We start from the raw sequence: 16,394 nt of genomic DNA on the forward strand, positions 1-16,394 counted from the left end.
GACCCCGGAAAATTAATGAGGGCAATCACCAAAGTGTAGATTATCAGAATTGTGGTTCATGAGGACATTGGACACAAGTCGTATGCAATAAGGATAGACCAATTTGTGTCTATAAACGTCAGGGAAACCGTTTGGATGTGTCAAGTGATTACTTAAGGTTTAAAAACTCCACGAATAATGCATGCATTGGTTCTTCTCTGATAAGAAAAACTTTGACCAAGATAGGAGAACTGACAGATGAGCAAGTGCAGAAGTTTTTCATGTCCCAAAAGTGATGCACACTAAGTTTCCAGCAACATTAATTGTTTAGGAGTGTTGAGTAACAAAGGTCATATCATACCATAACGCATCTTACTGCAGTGTTTTAAATACGTTGAGATGAAGGTGGCAGTTGCTGGGCCCCGATTGGATGAAATATGCCGTGGAAGGCCATGTATGTTTCAACAATATTTATTACCTTCTCAGAAATCCCACCTAATCCAAGAATGAATGTCAAATAGTGAACATACCAAACCTGTGACCTCCAAACTCATCAGATTTAAGTTCTATGGGCTACTGGATTTGTTGATTGAGAGACCAATTAACATCTTCGCAATATCGTAGCTTCACAGAAGGCCACCACTGTCCAGGTGATATCCGAAATGAATAAGGACCATTTAGTGAAGTCATATCAATGATTCTGTCCCTGCAATGAAACACTCATCAAAACGAAAGCAGACTCGTATATAATAATTTCATAAGAAAGCTTATCGAGAACATGTATAAATTTTTTTAATTAAAAACATTTGTTTTTTTGGTTAGATTAGTTGTTTTAAGTGGATATGATATATCTTCATTTATTTCTTGCACCCAATAGTTTTTGCGTATTTTATATGTTTAACACATTATATCATGTGACTCAACATGATGATGAACACAATTTAACATGGCTACCAGATGTCAAAGAGCTTGGATAATAAGTTAAATAATAGTAAAGGACAACAATTAGATGTCAAAGATCTTAAATAATAAGTTGAATTATTTTAGAAGTAAAGGACAAAATATCCGTCCAACACATGTGTCGGATGAATACTTTGTTGTGAGACTACGTCACTAAATTTGAACAGTTACTTACTGGACTTATTACAGCTTCCTTCTTGATGGTTTAGCAGCTGTTAAATCAGCTTTTTTCTTAATTACAACGACACGGCTATGATGCTGCGGACCACTATCAATGAACTGTCACTTGATTATCCAGATATGATGGATACATGGCTGTTATTTCTTTGTCGCTACAACAATTATGTAAAAAATAAAAACTAGGCAATAATGGTGAAAAATCAAGAACAGTTTTTTTTTTAATCAAGAATTATACAAAAGCTTCTCTAAAATGTCTCTGGAACTTAAATAAATTTTAATAATAACATTTGCAAAAATCATAAATTCGTTCCATAGAAAAATTGATATTTGTTGAAAGGGGCAGATAATTATTTCAAAATCAGTCTATCAACTCAATAATCTTCTCAGAAATTACGTAAGAATTTTAAAAGACTGGAACGAAAGGACAGAGTGCAGATGATAGGATTTAAACGAGACACATTGATATCACGATTAGAATATCCTTCAATCAATTGATCTAAAGCATAGTACTGAATTCATTCAAGAGCTTAAAATGATTTCTAAATTTCAGATAGCTAAGCTGAAAAAACAGCTGAATTTAATGTCACTGTGTTATATATCAGTATAATCAAATATGTCTGATTCTAAATGTTTCTTTTGAGAATATAATCATATACAGTCCTGCATTTGGTTGATTTCTATCAAATGGGAGAAATGAATCAATTTCAGGCACCACGTCAAACAACAAAATTGTTTGATGGAATTGAAAATGAATATTGTGCAAGTGCTTATAAAATTGACATTGAGAATCTGCAATAATCAATGTAAAACTTAATACCCTTTATATTAAGATGTAAGCTTACACTGCCAGTCATTTTACTGTGATAACTCAGAATATCTAGATAGATATGAATAAAACAACTTTTAATTGGTGTGATCTCAAACTAAAACAGCTTCATGAACCGCTCGTTGAAATTTTGGTTAAGTCTGATACATAAATGGAAACTGATAGATGTGTTATTGTTGATGAATGTAATTAACACAATGAATTGCTTGGTACGGATACAATGGCTGTTGATCTACTTTTCAAGTCAGACTCTCGAAATCATGTCTAGCTCCAACATACCAAAGAGAAGCTCTCCAGAAGTGGGATAGCCATTGTCTTTCTTTAACACATCCACAAATGTTAGCTTCCAAGTACCGTAATTTTAACATGTATGGGATCTCAGAGGACAAATCTTGAAACGTTGAGATCAAGATACTGCACGTTATAGCTGGCAAGCGTCATTCTCTTTCATCGAAATGTTGTTGTCACAATCAGAAGACCAGCTTAGAGGTCAGTACTGCTCGTGCTTTCTACCCCCGAAGCATCCAGGCTATAGCACCCGTCCAGTTATTTCTCGTGTCCAGTAGTTAATAGTCACTCCTCTCCCCATGCAGTAAGATAGTTTCCACGACGAGGTTGCGCTTAATATTCTTGCTTGTACTCAATTCGCCATATATTTTTCAAGTCATGCAACGCCTTCCACGGTAATTACCCTTCCTAAGCATTGATTCTTTCAACGAAATAAGATCCAGACATTAGGGTTCCAGAAATCATCCACCACACTGATAGTACTTACAACTGTGTCATGGCTCACCCTAAAAAAAAAAAAAAGACGTTGAACCTTTTTTGGTTGATATGAAACCCCACTTTAGGCATTCTGCTTTAACTGCAAACTGAAACTTAAAGGAATGCTGCGTTGAGTGAGATGATGCTGCCATAGGTATGGTTAACAACTGTATCTGCTGGCACACGACTCCTTATTCTGAGCACCAAAGTAATCCTGAGCTCTTCCTTATGACTATCAATGGTTTACTTTGAAGACTGAAATCTCAGAACAATTTAAAATTAGCATTCTTCTCAAAGGAAATACCAGGTCAAGTTATTTTGAAGCAAGTTTATTGTTCTTAAAACCATTTGTCATAAAACTTAAAAACTAATTAATGATTGTCTTTTAGAAAAGATTCCCCTTAGTGGAGATAAATGCTAACGTATAGATAAAAAAAAACATTCAGATTCTTATGCAACATTCTCTTTCTGAGATAAATTATTTTGTTAAATTGTTTTTAAGGGAAGTATATCATTAACTAGAAATATATTCTAAAGCAAGAGAAGTATAACAACAATTAATACATTAAATGAGTCTTTTAAGAAGGACATTCTTCCAAAGGAAATAAATTTAGCGCTATATTACAAGGAGTAATCAGACATAGTGAAAATTACTTTAATAATATTATTTATAGTATGGTGTAGTGGTGCTAAAACGTTTGACAGTTGAGAGTAGGAGTTATCATAAAAAATATTGGATTTATCAGACAGGATAATCAATCGAACAAAGACAGGATGATCAATCGAACAAAGTGACTGATGAAGTGTCTTTTTGAGGATATAAATTGACAAAGGAGAGTATAGTAGATTATCGATTAGTAATGAGGATTATGAATCTAAAATTATTATAAGCTAAAAATAAATAGAACCATTTACTGGACTTGCTAATTTCTATGGGAGATAGATTGATCATTATTGATATCACATGTCAACACTAACACCACGTTGAGTCCCATTTTGTGAGGTATCCAACAAAACAAGTCATTTGAAGATATAAAACTTATGTTAGTATCAAAACCAGTGCTCCAGGTTTATGACGTCAGAAAAGATTATCTTAACAATTGATGCCAGTGAAAAGGCTATACCAGGAATACTTGCACAAGACAGCTATATTGCACAATATTTTTCAAGAGTCTTAATCACAACTGAAAGAAGACACTCAAATTGCTACTCTTTTACTTGTTTCAATCATTTGACTGCGGTCATGTTGGAGCACCACCTTTAGTCGAGCAAATCGACCCCGGGACTTATTCTATCTGTCTCTTTTGCCGAACTGCTAAGTGACGGGGACATAAACACATCAGCATCGGTTGTCAAGCAATGCTAGAGGACAAACACACACACACACACACACACACACACACACATATATATATATATATATATATATATATATATATATATATATATATATATATATATATACGACGGGCTTCTTTCAGTTTCCGTCTACCAAATCCACTCACAAGGCTTTGGTCGCCCCGAGGTTATAGTAGAAGACACTTGCCCAAGATGCCACGCAGTGGGACTGAACCCGGAACCATGTGGTTCCGGGTTCAGTCATTATTCAAACATTAAGATTTTACTTAATTTTTGTTTGATAATTTGCGGAAAGTGCAACTTCTGATGCAAAAACTTTTCTTGCTAGTAAAGATTAACTTGAAAAGTTTAAGCAGTTTCTTAATAGGCACAAAATTGAAATGGTTCATAAAGCTGTCAGTACTGATACAGGAGTGGTTACAATTATTCTGAGGAACTGAAGAAAATTATTGCTGAATGAGGACATAATATACCAGAATAAATGTGCAATGCTGATAAACCAGCTTGTTTTGGAAGCGCGTACACAATAATAGTTACATTCCTAGCGAAGAAAAATCAGCATCAGTTTTCCAAAAATCGTCTGACGTTTCTTGTCGGAGAAAATACTACAGGTGATATCAAATTAAAACTCCTTTTTGTCAAATATTCCCTAAATCCAAGAGCTTTCAAGTGATATGCTAAGTTTAATTAATCTATGATTTGACGCTCAAATAAGAATGCTTAGATAACTTTGAACCTGGTTAGAAAAGGTTTTTAACCAAGCAGAATTTTCTCATATTTTTCTTCTTTGTCCTGCTGTTGGAAGGTGCAGTACCAGGTATAATATTTCTTTACTCCTTTCAGACAATGTACCAAGCGATCCAGCGTACTTAAAGCGATTTTTCTGAAAATGTGAGTGTAGAATATGACTCAACAATACAATTTCTTTGCTCCAACCAATGAATCAAGGTGTGATAGCTATCTGCAAGGTACATTATCTGAGAACTTTGAAATAACTCATATAAGAACAATTGATTGGGAGGATACATTTACACTTAGCGACTCCTGGAAATAGTTCGACATTATAGATGCAATGGATATGTTGTCAAGTCATGGGATAAAGTGAAATCCTCACTTATAGAAGGTGTTAATGAAACATTTGTTTTAAATATTTTCGTGACTTTACATGCTTTCTATCCGCAGAAATTCTGCATAAAGTTGAACAAGGTATTGTGATATCGGCAAATTATGTAGGTTTTGAAGAAACCAGAAGATGATGTGGTTAAGTTGCTGGGGTTTCTTAGAGAAAGCCTGTCAAGTGATAAAATATTGAATGTTAGAACAAGAAAAGTTGCAGGGCAAGAACAGAATTGAAAAGCTATATCCACTCCGTTACTGTTGATTGTAAGGAGTGCAGCTACAGGTTTGACATTTATAAAGGAAGATCTGCACATCACTTTGTAGATAGCGATCCATTTCGTGACTGCAACAGAAATTACAAGAGGAGTTCTCAGTTCCTATAATGAACTGTATAAAAAGATGGTGCGCTGTAAACGCCAAATGACTTTGAAGATCTTCATACCTGCAGCAAATGCTGCTACTGTTAATCCATAAGACAGAAGATAACACCATTCTTCCTTCAAGTAACTCATATTGCACAACCACCTATCATACAATAATCACCATAATTTGTGGTGAATACATACCATACTAATATATTACTTTATTCTTATCTACGCCGCCTCCGGGCGGTTTCCTCGTCGTATTACATTTACACAATTGCTTTCCAATTTGTGTAACTATTCGATATTACGTATTACTTTCCTTTGTATCCCTTATTTACCTAATTGTACTTACTCGCTCAGTAAATAAATTTAAGGCGCAACTACAGTGCTCTGTGGACATTGCTCATAGAAATGGATTTTTGTTAATGAAATTTTCTACAAATACATTTCAGATAGTTGTTGATTATGATTATATCGAAATTTGTTGTGAATAATTTGGGGGAAGGGAGAGGAGAGGAGTTTCGGATAATTCACGCGCCGTGATTTTGTTTTCTCATAACTTTCAGAAAAATTAGTATTTTCCTACATTTTAAATTTTCTATAAATACTTTTCAGATGGTGTAGATTACAGTTATATTGAAATTCAATGTGAAAAATATGGGTGGGGAATATTTCATATATGTTAGCTTTGTTTCCTCATACACTTTGATGATTTAATTACAATTATGTTCAAAACATACTTTTTAGGCCCACGTGATCCCTGCTATTTCTAGAATACTAAACAACCACATAGAGGATGGGTCGCCTATGAGTGTTTAAAAGAGGGAGATTAAGCTTGCTGTTGATATTATTTGATGATGAAATATCATCTGTAAAATTATTTGAACAACCCATTTTGATGTTTTACCACGGGTGGAACTTACTTATAATGTTGAGTCTGTTCGCAAAGGTAGTTTCTCTTTTCCTTCTTATGGCTGTTAAACGTTCTGGATTCTTTCTAATAACATTTGTTATGATTGTCAGTAACATAGCTAGGGGTAAGGTGCGGGGGCTGTGATCCGCCTCGGTGACGCTTTTATGTAGGCGGTACTGTTTGGCCTGCTGTATAAACCTGCATAGGCTGTATTGCTCCGGGCTAGGTGTAAGGGAAAACTGAAGAGCTTCTCCAGGCAACATAAGCTTTAGCTATTCCACTGATGATTAAGTAGTTATATTTTACTCATTTTAATTAGGAATGTAATCACAAAATAGCATTTATTAGTCAGTGTGTAATTAAATTTTGGTTTTGGTCGATTGAAACTATGAATTCTCTCACTTACCCCTTTTGAGAATCAATTTTCATTGTTGTTAATAAATATCTTTTTGATTAAGGTTGTAATTTTAATTAATTCAAAACTATTTATAATAATTATAAAATTATTCACCAGGAAAGCACACTTAGAATATATTCTAAATCATTATTTTGAATTTCCGAATGAGTGAATTTTCTTCATTCTAAAACTAATTTCTCTTAGAAATTATAGCTGTCACTATAGCTACCAAACATGAGAGACACTCACTCAACGACAGAAGTATTGACTGATCTTTATCTTGCGTGTGTAAGAAGTTTACTTCTGTGTCTGTTCACATACATATATGTATGTATGTATGTAAAACAATTAATAAATGAGTGATAAATGATGTATGTATGTATGTATGTATGTATGTATGTATGTATGTATGTATGTATGTATCTTAAATCACTAGAGTCGCTGGTGCCAGTTTCCCCTTCCTTACTGGTAGCGCTATTATTATCTTTTCCTTTAGGTTCTTCTTTGGTTTGAGCTGTAGCTCCTATGTGGTTGTTTTTCTTTCTCGCTACCTGGTGTTTCCTTTTTGTTCTCTTATGATCTCTTCTGCCTCCAATTCTGTCATCCACTTTCTTCTCCTAATAGCATTTGCTTAATCAACTAATCTCTGCTCAGTCACTTTAAACATACCCTTCTCTATCCAAAGTGTTAACATCCGTTTTCCATAGCCCTTTCTTTTAGGTTCATTTTCTAAGTAGAACTGTATCACTATCTTGTTTTCTTCGCCGGTTCACTTCCTCCTCCTTCTTGCTCTATTAACTGCTACTGGTGTATTGGGATGACAGCTGTGGTCAGTCTGCATCTTTACTGAACCACTGCCGAGCGAGAGGCCACCCCTTAAAGGTCCAGCTTCATTTTCGCAGTTACAATCAGAATTCTTCGGAAACTCCAATCCCCCATAAACTGGGGTAAGGTAACGTTCGTCACCATCGTCATCAGCGCTATCATTTCTCGACATCTGAAAGTTTCAAGCAACTTTCTATTGCACCATTTATTACACCTTTGTGCTGGTGGAGTGGTGTGTGCTGCATTTTATGTGGGACGGGGATATTGTATTGTATCAGTACGTTTTGTTATGAGGTTTTGTTTAAGTTTTCTGTTGTTTAAGATTTTATAATGGGTGTTGTTTTTGTAGTGCAGGTTGTGTTTTTCTGTCGGATATCGGCCTTCTATGGCACATGGGTTTTGTTCATTTTGTTGGGTATTTACAGTATGAGTTTATTCTTGTATGTTTTTGGAGAGGTGCTGCATAGTAGTGTGTGTGTGTGTGTGTGTGTAACTCCTAAATTAACTATTTTGTAGTATTTATGATTATCCATCTGTCGTTCTTTTACTTGGTTTTGTTAAGGGTTCCGTTAATTATTATCATTATTATTATTATTATTATCATTATTATTATTATTATTATTATTATTATTATTATTATTATTATTATTATTATTATTATCGTCTTCTTTCAGTTCCTTTTCCTTTTTGTTGCCGATTACCTCCCTAACACCTAGGACAGAGAAACGCACTGCATACATTTGTAGGCCATTAAAATAATCACACCAGATTGTTCATTTACAAAGTTATGTGACAGGAAAAGGCGGAAGAGAAATAGGAAAAAATATAAAATATAAAAGTAAACAAAGAAAATAAAGGGTAAGAAAGGAAAGAAAATTCATAGCGACAATGCTCTTTGCAATACGTGTGACGTACCAATTAATACATTCTTTTGCACTCCCTACATGGATGGTAATCCAGGGATCATTCTTAAATAATTTTTCAGTTCCTTTTTTATCATTCCAAGTGCTCCTACAATCATTGGTATTGTAACCGTCTCGAGACTACTACTATGTGGTATAATTAAATGTTGTCTTAGTTTCCACTTTTGTTTTGTACTTGAGATAATCATAAATATGTCAGGGCTGGAGGAGAAAGAATGAGAAGGAGAAGCAGCTTGGTGAATAGACCAAATTACACAGGTCTGTCAATAGGTTCGGCAGATGGTGAGAAGGAAATCAACTATGGGGCTTCGCATTCCTTATTATCGTTATTATTATTGTTCAGTAGTTTTATTTTTATAACGTGCTTTCACTTCACTACCGAGCGCAGCTCTGTGCGCCTTGGGTATGTGCTGTGGTTTGCTGTGGTGCTCTTATGGTTACTGTATTGAAAGTGTTTTGCGTAGGATGTGTGCTGTGCCCAGTAGTGCAATTTTCTGTATGTTATTATTATTATTATTATTATTATTATTATTATTATTATTATTATTATTAAGGCGGTGAACTGGCAGAATTGTTTGCACGCCAGCGGTATTTCGTCCGTCGTTACGTTCTGAGGTTCAAATTCCGCCGAGGTCGACTTTGCCTTTCATTCTTTCGGGGTCGATAAATTAAGAACCAGTTGCGTACTGGGATCGATCTAATCGACTGCCCCACAAAAAAAAAAAAAAATTTCGGACCTGGTGCCTAAAGTAGAAAAGATTATTATTATTATTATTATTATTATTATTATTATTTAGGCGCAGGAGTAGCTGTGTGGTTAGTAGCTTACCAACCACATGGTTCCGGGTTCAGTCACACTGTGTGGCACCTTGGGCAAGTGTCTTCTACTGTAGCCTCGGGCCGACCAAAGCTTTGTGAGTGGATTTAATAGATGGAAACTGAAAGAAGCCCGTCGTATATATATATGTGTGTGTGTGTGTGTGTGTGTGTGTGTGTGTGTGTGTGTGTGTTTGTTCCCCCAACATTGCTTGAAAACCGATGCTGATGTGTTTACGTCTCCGTAAGTTAGCGATTCGGCAAAAGAGAACGATAGAATAAGTTCTAGGCTTACAAAGAATAAGTACTGGGGTCGATTTGCTCGACTAAAGGTGATGCTCCAGCATGGCCGCAGTCAAATGACTGAAACAAGTAAAAGGATACAACAATTAATATTATTATTATGAAGACGGTGAGCTAGCAGAATTGTTTACGCGCTGAGCGAAATACTTAACGGTATTTCTCCCGTCGCTACGTTCTGAGTTCAAATTCCGCCGAGGTCGACTTTGCTTTCATCCTTTGGGGTCGATAAATTAAGTATCACTTGTGTACTGGGGTCGATGTAATCGACTGGCCCCCCCTCCCACCAAATTTCAGACCTTGTGCCTATAGTAGAAAGGGTTATTATTATGTTTTTTTTTCTCTTTTTTTTTTTTTGTAAAATAGAATAATTAATTCATGTATATTTTGTTCTGCAAAATATGAAAATATCTACTGTATTTTTTTAGAGGTTAAAATAAGACAAATTAAATTTCGTTGAAATAAAATTACTCACGGCGAAAGTTATTGAATCTCAGCATGAAGTTGTTCGTTTAACTTTGTCCAAGATATTGTCTGGTATTTTGTAAGGTAATAAGAGTAAAACAAAGTAAACAGTGGGAAAGGTATAAATATTCAATTTCATCTGATGGAAAGTTTTCTTTTCCGAAGTGGCTTCAGTTTATGTTATAATACAGAGAGCTTGCATTACAGTAGTCCTTATTTTTCTTTCTATGAGAGAAATGGTTCATTATTCATTTTTGTTTAACGATTAGTGTTTACATGACAGAAAATGAGAAAGTTATGATAATTCAGTCCTCCTCTTCAACGGCTAGCATTTTTTTTCTTTAAAAAGTTGTATATACAGTTTTTTTTTATTTCTGGTATTGGCTTTGGGCAATCAATATCATTTATTTGTCACAATGACACTACTACCAGCATTTTAAATGATCCGACAAATGTTTGAGCTGAAATATAGAAAAGACAAAGCTGAAGTGATGGGCAAAGGAATGGGATTTAGAGGATCGTGCTACACACGCGCACTTATTGATAATCAATTTCTCTCTCTCACTCGCTCTCTCTCTCTCGCTCTCTTTCTTTCTCTCTCTCTCGCTCTCTTTCTTTCTCTCTCTCTCGCTCTCTTTCTTTCTCTCTCTCTCTCTCTCTCTCTCTCACTCGCTCTCTCTCACCCCCGCGCGCACCCTCCCCACACCCTTACACACCCACACTTCTTTCTCTTTCTCTCTTTCTTTCTCTCTTTCTCTCTCTCTTTCTGTCTGTCTCCCCCCCTCGCTCTCTCTTATATATCTGTCCCCTTAGCTAGCCACTATTTTTTATGTGTATGATTTGTGGGAGGAAATGCTTGAGTCGTGCAAACCTGGTCAGCTATCAGAGAACTCTCGGGATTAGATCCATTGTAAATTGTGATATGGCTATTGTTCACAGCAGAACATGTGCAACCAGTGGAAGGGTGTGCCTTTCAGTAGGAGTATTGAAAAGGCATGTCAAAAAAGTTCATACTGTGGCACCTGTTCCTTCTGCCAGCAAGCGCAGCTGTGGGTTATGTAATAGAATGTGCAAATCTTTCACTGGTCTCAAGAGTCATACAAGGTCCCACATTGTATCATTAATGACTCATTTCGGTGATCCTTTCTAGCAATGGGTTTGCTTGCATACGAGAAAGCAGCTACTATGTGTGTGTGTGTGTGTGTGTGTGTGTGTGTGTGTGTGTGTGTGTGTGTGTGTGTGTGTGTGTGTGTAGATATAATTATATATATATGTAGATATAAATATAATTAAGGCTACTGAGAAACAGCACTTCTATGCCAGAGATAGACGTCAAATGACTCTATATTTGACGTTAATTCTAGATCGTCCGATTTCTGGTTTAGTAATACAATTACTTTACCGTCACCAGTAAAAAATACCAAAAGTACATAAATGCAAATGTATATACATACTCATACAAATACATGCGTATATATACGAATAATACATATGTTTACACGTATATACGAGGCAAGTCCGATTATTAATCTCAACCACGTGCGTATTTGATCAAACTAATACTGCAGTAAATATAATGATCGGAGTGAATAAATACATTGCACATGCATACATATGACTCTAAAACCTTTAAATCTTTTTATTCATTTTCCTCGCTTTCAGCCTGTGCTAATGGAGTGTAAATTGAAGTGGTTTTAGAGTCATTTAGCATCTATCTCTAGCATGTAGGTACTGTTTCTCAGTACCCTTAATTATAATTATATCTATATAATTATATATATATATATATATATATATATATATATATATATATATACAGTGAATCCAAACAAAGAAGAACAAACAAGAAGTGAGAATAACGCGTGGACGTGGTACAAGTACTGAATTATCAGACGCTCAGGAAAGGAAGGAAAGAGGATTTAACGTTTCGAGCCAAGCTCTTCTTCAGAAATAGAGGAAATAGCAAGTAGTGTTTGAAATGGAGGCAGGAACCATAAATGGAGGCAGTAACCATAAATCTCACGTCGGGAATTTAATAATCCTGGTTTCAGGGAATGTTTGAGGATCTTTGCTCGCTCAGCTAAACATTGCTTGCAGCGTCCGCTCACGTTGATATGGGATCCTAGCCGCTCTATGACCTGTGTAATGTAATGATCCAGTGCGATCACCCCACCAAACATAGGAAACCGAACATTGTATGATTATCGACATAACATGCCCCGGTGACAAGATCTTTTTCTTCTGTACTTTACCAGATGTAATAAGCTGTCCAGAACTTTTTCAAGTGTAATAACTTGTCCTGTAATTCTCCAGGTTTATAATCTTAAGAATATTATTTCTCTTACTCGCATTTTCCCATTTAATAATAATTGATACACTTGATTTTTTGAGTAAGTGCCTCAGTGACAATCTCGATAAGCAAGGGTTTTCAGAAAACGAAATCAATCAGCTAACACGTACATTACAAATACATTCTATATCTAATTTCAACAATGAGGATATGTATTTTTGTTAGAACCTAGTTCCTTCCTTACTGGAAGAGTTGAAATAATTAAAAATAGAACAGAATATACATACATACATACACACATACACACATACATACATATATACATATATACATACATACTCACATGCATACACACACATACATACATACATACATACATACATACATACATTCATACATACATACATACATACATACATACATACATACATACATACATACATACATACATAGAAGTCGCACGACTCTACCGCAACATATCATCAGATGGAAGGATGAGCCTATATCACCAGAAGACTATGCATGGATATGTTAGTAGAAAGCTATGTGATAATAATAACATCGATCATCAAAGCAGTTTATCATGGACGAATAGACGCATTACTACATCCCACTTTAAATGGTACGAGTTTGCAATCCAGGAACAGGAAATATCAACCAAGTACCTGATGCACAAAAGGGATGGAGATGCAGAAAAAGCCGTAAAATGTGACAACAGATCCAGACTTTGAAGAGTTCACACTGAAGATATCACACACATCATAAGCAGTTATCTACCGAGGAGACATGACGTTGTAGCTAGGATACTCTATAATGATATCCGTCGGAAGGATAATCCCGAGGACAAAGAAATATAAACCCATAATACGGTAGAAGCCATAGCCACTCATAATAAAAAGGAATGCTGATGTAATGTACCAGTGAAGATCTCAATAAAATGTAAGCACAACAGACCTGATATAATGATTTGGGATAGAGAAAAGAAACTGGGCACAGTTGTGGAAATTAGCTGCCCACTGGATGTTAACATAAAGCTGAGGATCTGTGAAAATGAGAACATCTACGCTGAAGTATTGAGAAATTTGTAGTTACTCTATCCAGATTACAAGTTCAGGTTTATATCTGTAATTATTGGGGCCCTGGGATATGTAACACACTGCCTAAATAGCAATTTTGGGAAATTAGGCTTCTCAGAACCAGAAAGGAGAAAGCTAATTCGAAGTCTACAGATCCAATCCATCACTGGAACTATAAAAATCTGTAAAACTTTCCAGAAGTTTATCATTTAAATATATATGAGCATGTCTAGATATATATGCAGCTATATGCATGAGAATACATACATAAAACATACAAATTTGCACATACATACATGCATATATACATACATACAAACATGCATACATACATACATACATACATACATACATACATACATACATACATACATACATACATAAATGCATGTTTTACCCCGTAAGGGAGATACGTGAGTGTTGTATACATAAAACCGAATAAGGTATAGTTGGTAGAATTTAACTTGCGCGTGAAACAATCGAAAACCATGACAATCTCACTTTACTCTTTGAGTCAGCCAATCAGTAAACGTTCCGTTGCCATTCTCAAAACTGCTTTTAAATAATCACAAATACATTCGCAGACATACATACACGGATGCACACTCAAATACAATGAAGATTAGAATCGCAAAAAAGTTTTACGATATCACCATTCTTACATATATTTCCAAAAAACCTATCTACACACAACTTAAATGAAACTTGGAAGCAGTAGAAAATATGTCCCTGAACTCGAAATTCATATGAAGCCAGTAGGGTTTTTAATGACTTTATTCAAGGTTTGACCTAACCAAAGACATCAAAATGAAATTGTAACATGATTTGGAATTCTCCGTCTGTGATCTCGAAATAATCCAAGCTACGAGTAATTTGGTAAGTTTTTCATTTTTGGATTCTTCTTGTCTGTATAATTTGAGAAATGATGCAGCGAATATGCAAGATTGAACAAAAGGTCGAAAGATTTGATACAAATAAGAAATTACAAAAGCTATATATATATATATATATATATATATATATATATATATATATATATATATATATATATCATGGAGCATATCTTGCAAAGGACTGTCATGAAAAATGACTGTTCGAATAAAAAGATCTTAAAAAAGATCTTGGAAATGAATGTGTATGATTATGCATGCATACGCACGCACGCACACACATACACACACAAACACACACACACACACGCACAGCACACAAAATATACATAATACATACATACATACATACATACATACATACATACATACATACATGCATGCATACATACATACATACATACATACATACATACATACATACATACAGAAAAGCATGCATATAGAAAACCCACCCGTTATTGAATACATACATACACATTCACTCAAAGAATACTGGCGAAACATTCCCATCAAAACTTCTACTAAGTACAAACAGAACAGGCTGGATATTGCTGTTTGAAAAAGTCAAGAAAAAATATGTACCATCATTAAAGTCAGCTGCTCTGATGATATGAATGTCTCTTCGAGAATCAAAGAGAAAGTGAATGATTACGGACAACTGCTTCGAAAACTGCAGCTTCTATGCCCATACTATAAATTCACATTTGTATCAATAATAATTGCTGCACCTGATTTTTTGAGTAAATGCTTAAGTGACAATCTCGATAAGCAAGGGTTTTCAGAAAATGAAATCTATCAGCTAATACGTATATTACAAATACATTCTATAAATAGAACATTTTGAACTTGAAAATGGTCTTGCATACTTTTATATGCAAGACCATTCTCAAGTTAAAAATGTGAATTTATTTTAATTATCTAATTTCAACGATGGAGATATGTATTTTTTGTAACAAACTAGTTCTTTCCTTACTGGAAGACTTGAAATAATTAATAATAGAATAGAATATACATACATACACACATATACACATACATGCATGATGCATACATGCATGCATACATACATGCATACATACATACATGCATACATACATACATACATACATACATACATACGATGTATGTAAGGAAGATACGTTAGTGTTGCATACATAATACTGAATAAGGTGTAGTTGGTAGAATTTAATTTGCGTGTAAAACAATCTAACATCAGGACAATTTCACTTTACTCTTTGAGCCACTTTTTTTTCAAATATTATTCTTTTCTAAGTTTTATATTAATCAAAACTAAGCAATAAAACGTGCAATACATACCTAGTTTCTGGAGAAAAAGAGGAGTCTAAAGTATTGTGAGTTCTACACACAATGATTGCCTTTGTCAGAATTCTAAATAAATGGTTGTTTTTGGTGGTCAATAGCATAGTTTGAACAGCTGGTTGCAGAAAGGACACACAGTAATGCAACTATTAGAGCGTTACTCGCCAACATTTTGACTTATAAAGATTTCAATATTTCTTAAATACTGACAGAGGAAACACATATTCAATAAAACAACAGCACTTTATACTTGCATAGCTTTATCGGAACCTACTTTAATATAAACATATGGACAAGGGCGGTTTATTTCAGCTAAACATCCATAATGATCAATACTTACAATATTGAATCTCAGATTTCTTCAGATTTGTGCATAAATGTGGAAAATATATAATTTGCATAGACACACACACACACACACACACACACACACACACACACACACACACACACACACACACACACTCACACATAGAGTTTAAAGACATCGATAAAATATATGTACTGGGTACATATATTTAAATTAATTTTAAGTGGTGTGCAGCGGGATTTAAACCATTTTTAAGTGGTGTCTAACGACTTTTAAGAGGTGTGTAGCGGAATGTTCAGCAATCGCCCGATGT

At 34.8% G+C, this 16,394-nt stretch overlaps 1 protein-coding gene across 2 annotated transcripts in view; it reads right to left on the bottom strand.

The window, feature by feature from the left end:
- Positions 1 to 15,788, bottom strand: part of LOC149136025 (uncharacterized) — a 52,601-nt gene extending 36,813 nt beyond the window's left edge. Inside the window, exons 1-3 of one of the 2 annotated variants that reach the window (XM_089350622.1) lie at positions 15,769 to 15,788; positions 10,203 to 10,653; positions 510 to 1,271 (exon numbers count right to left, since the gene is read on the bottom strand). The gene's annotated coding sequence lies outside the window, so the exon portion shown is untranslated. Of the gene's footprint in view, positions 1 to 509; positions 1,272 to 10,202; positions 10,683 to 15,768 lie in introns of those variants that run through there. The other variant, XM_089350623.1, reaches the window with a different exon arrangement.
- Between the last annotated feature and the right edge of the window lie 606 nt (positions 15,789 to 16,394).

This window comes from Octopus bimaculoides, chromosome 4, assembly GCF_046866305.1.
Source record: "Octopus bimaculoides isolate indiv1 chromosome 4, ASM4686630v1, whole genome shotgun sequence".
Taxonomy (NCBI): Eukaryota; Metazoa; Mollusca; class Cephalopoda; order Octopoda; family Octopodidae; genus Octopus; species Octopus bimaculoides.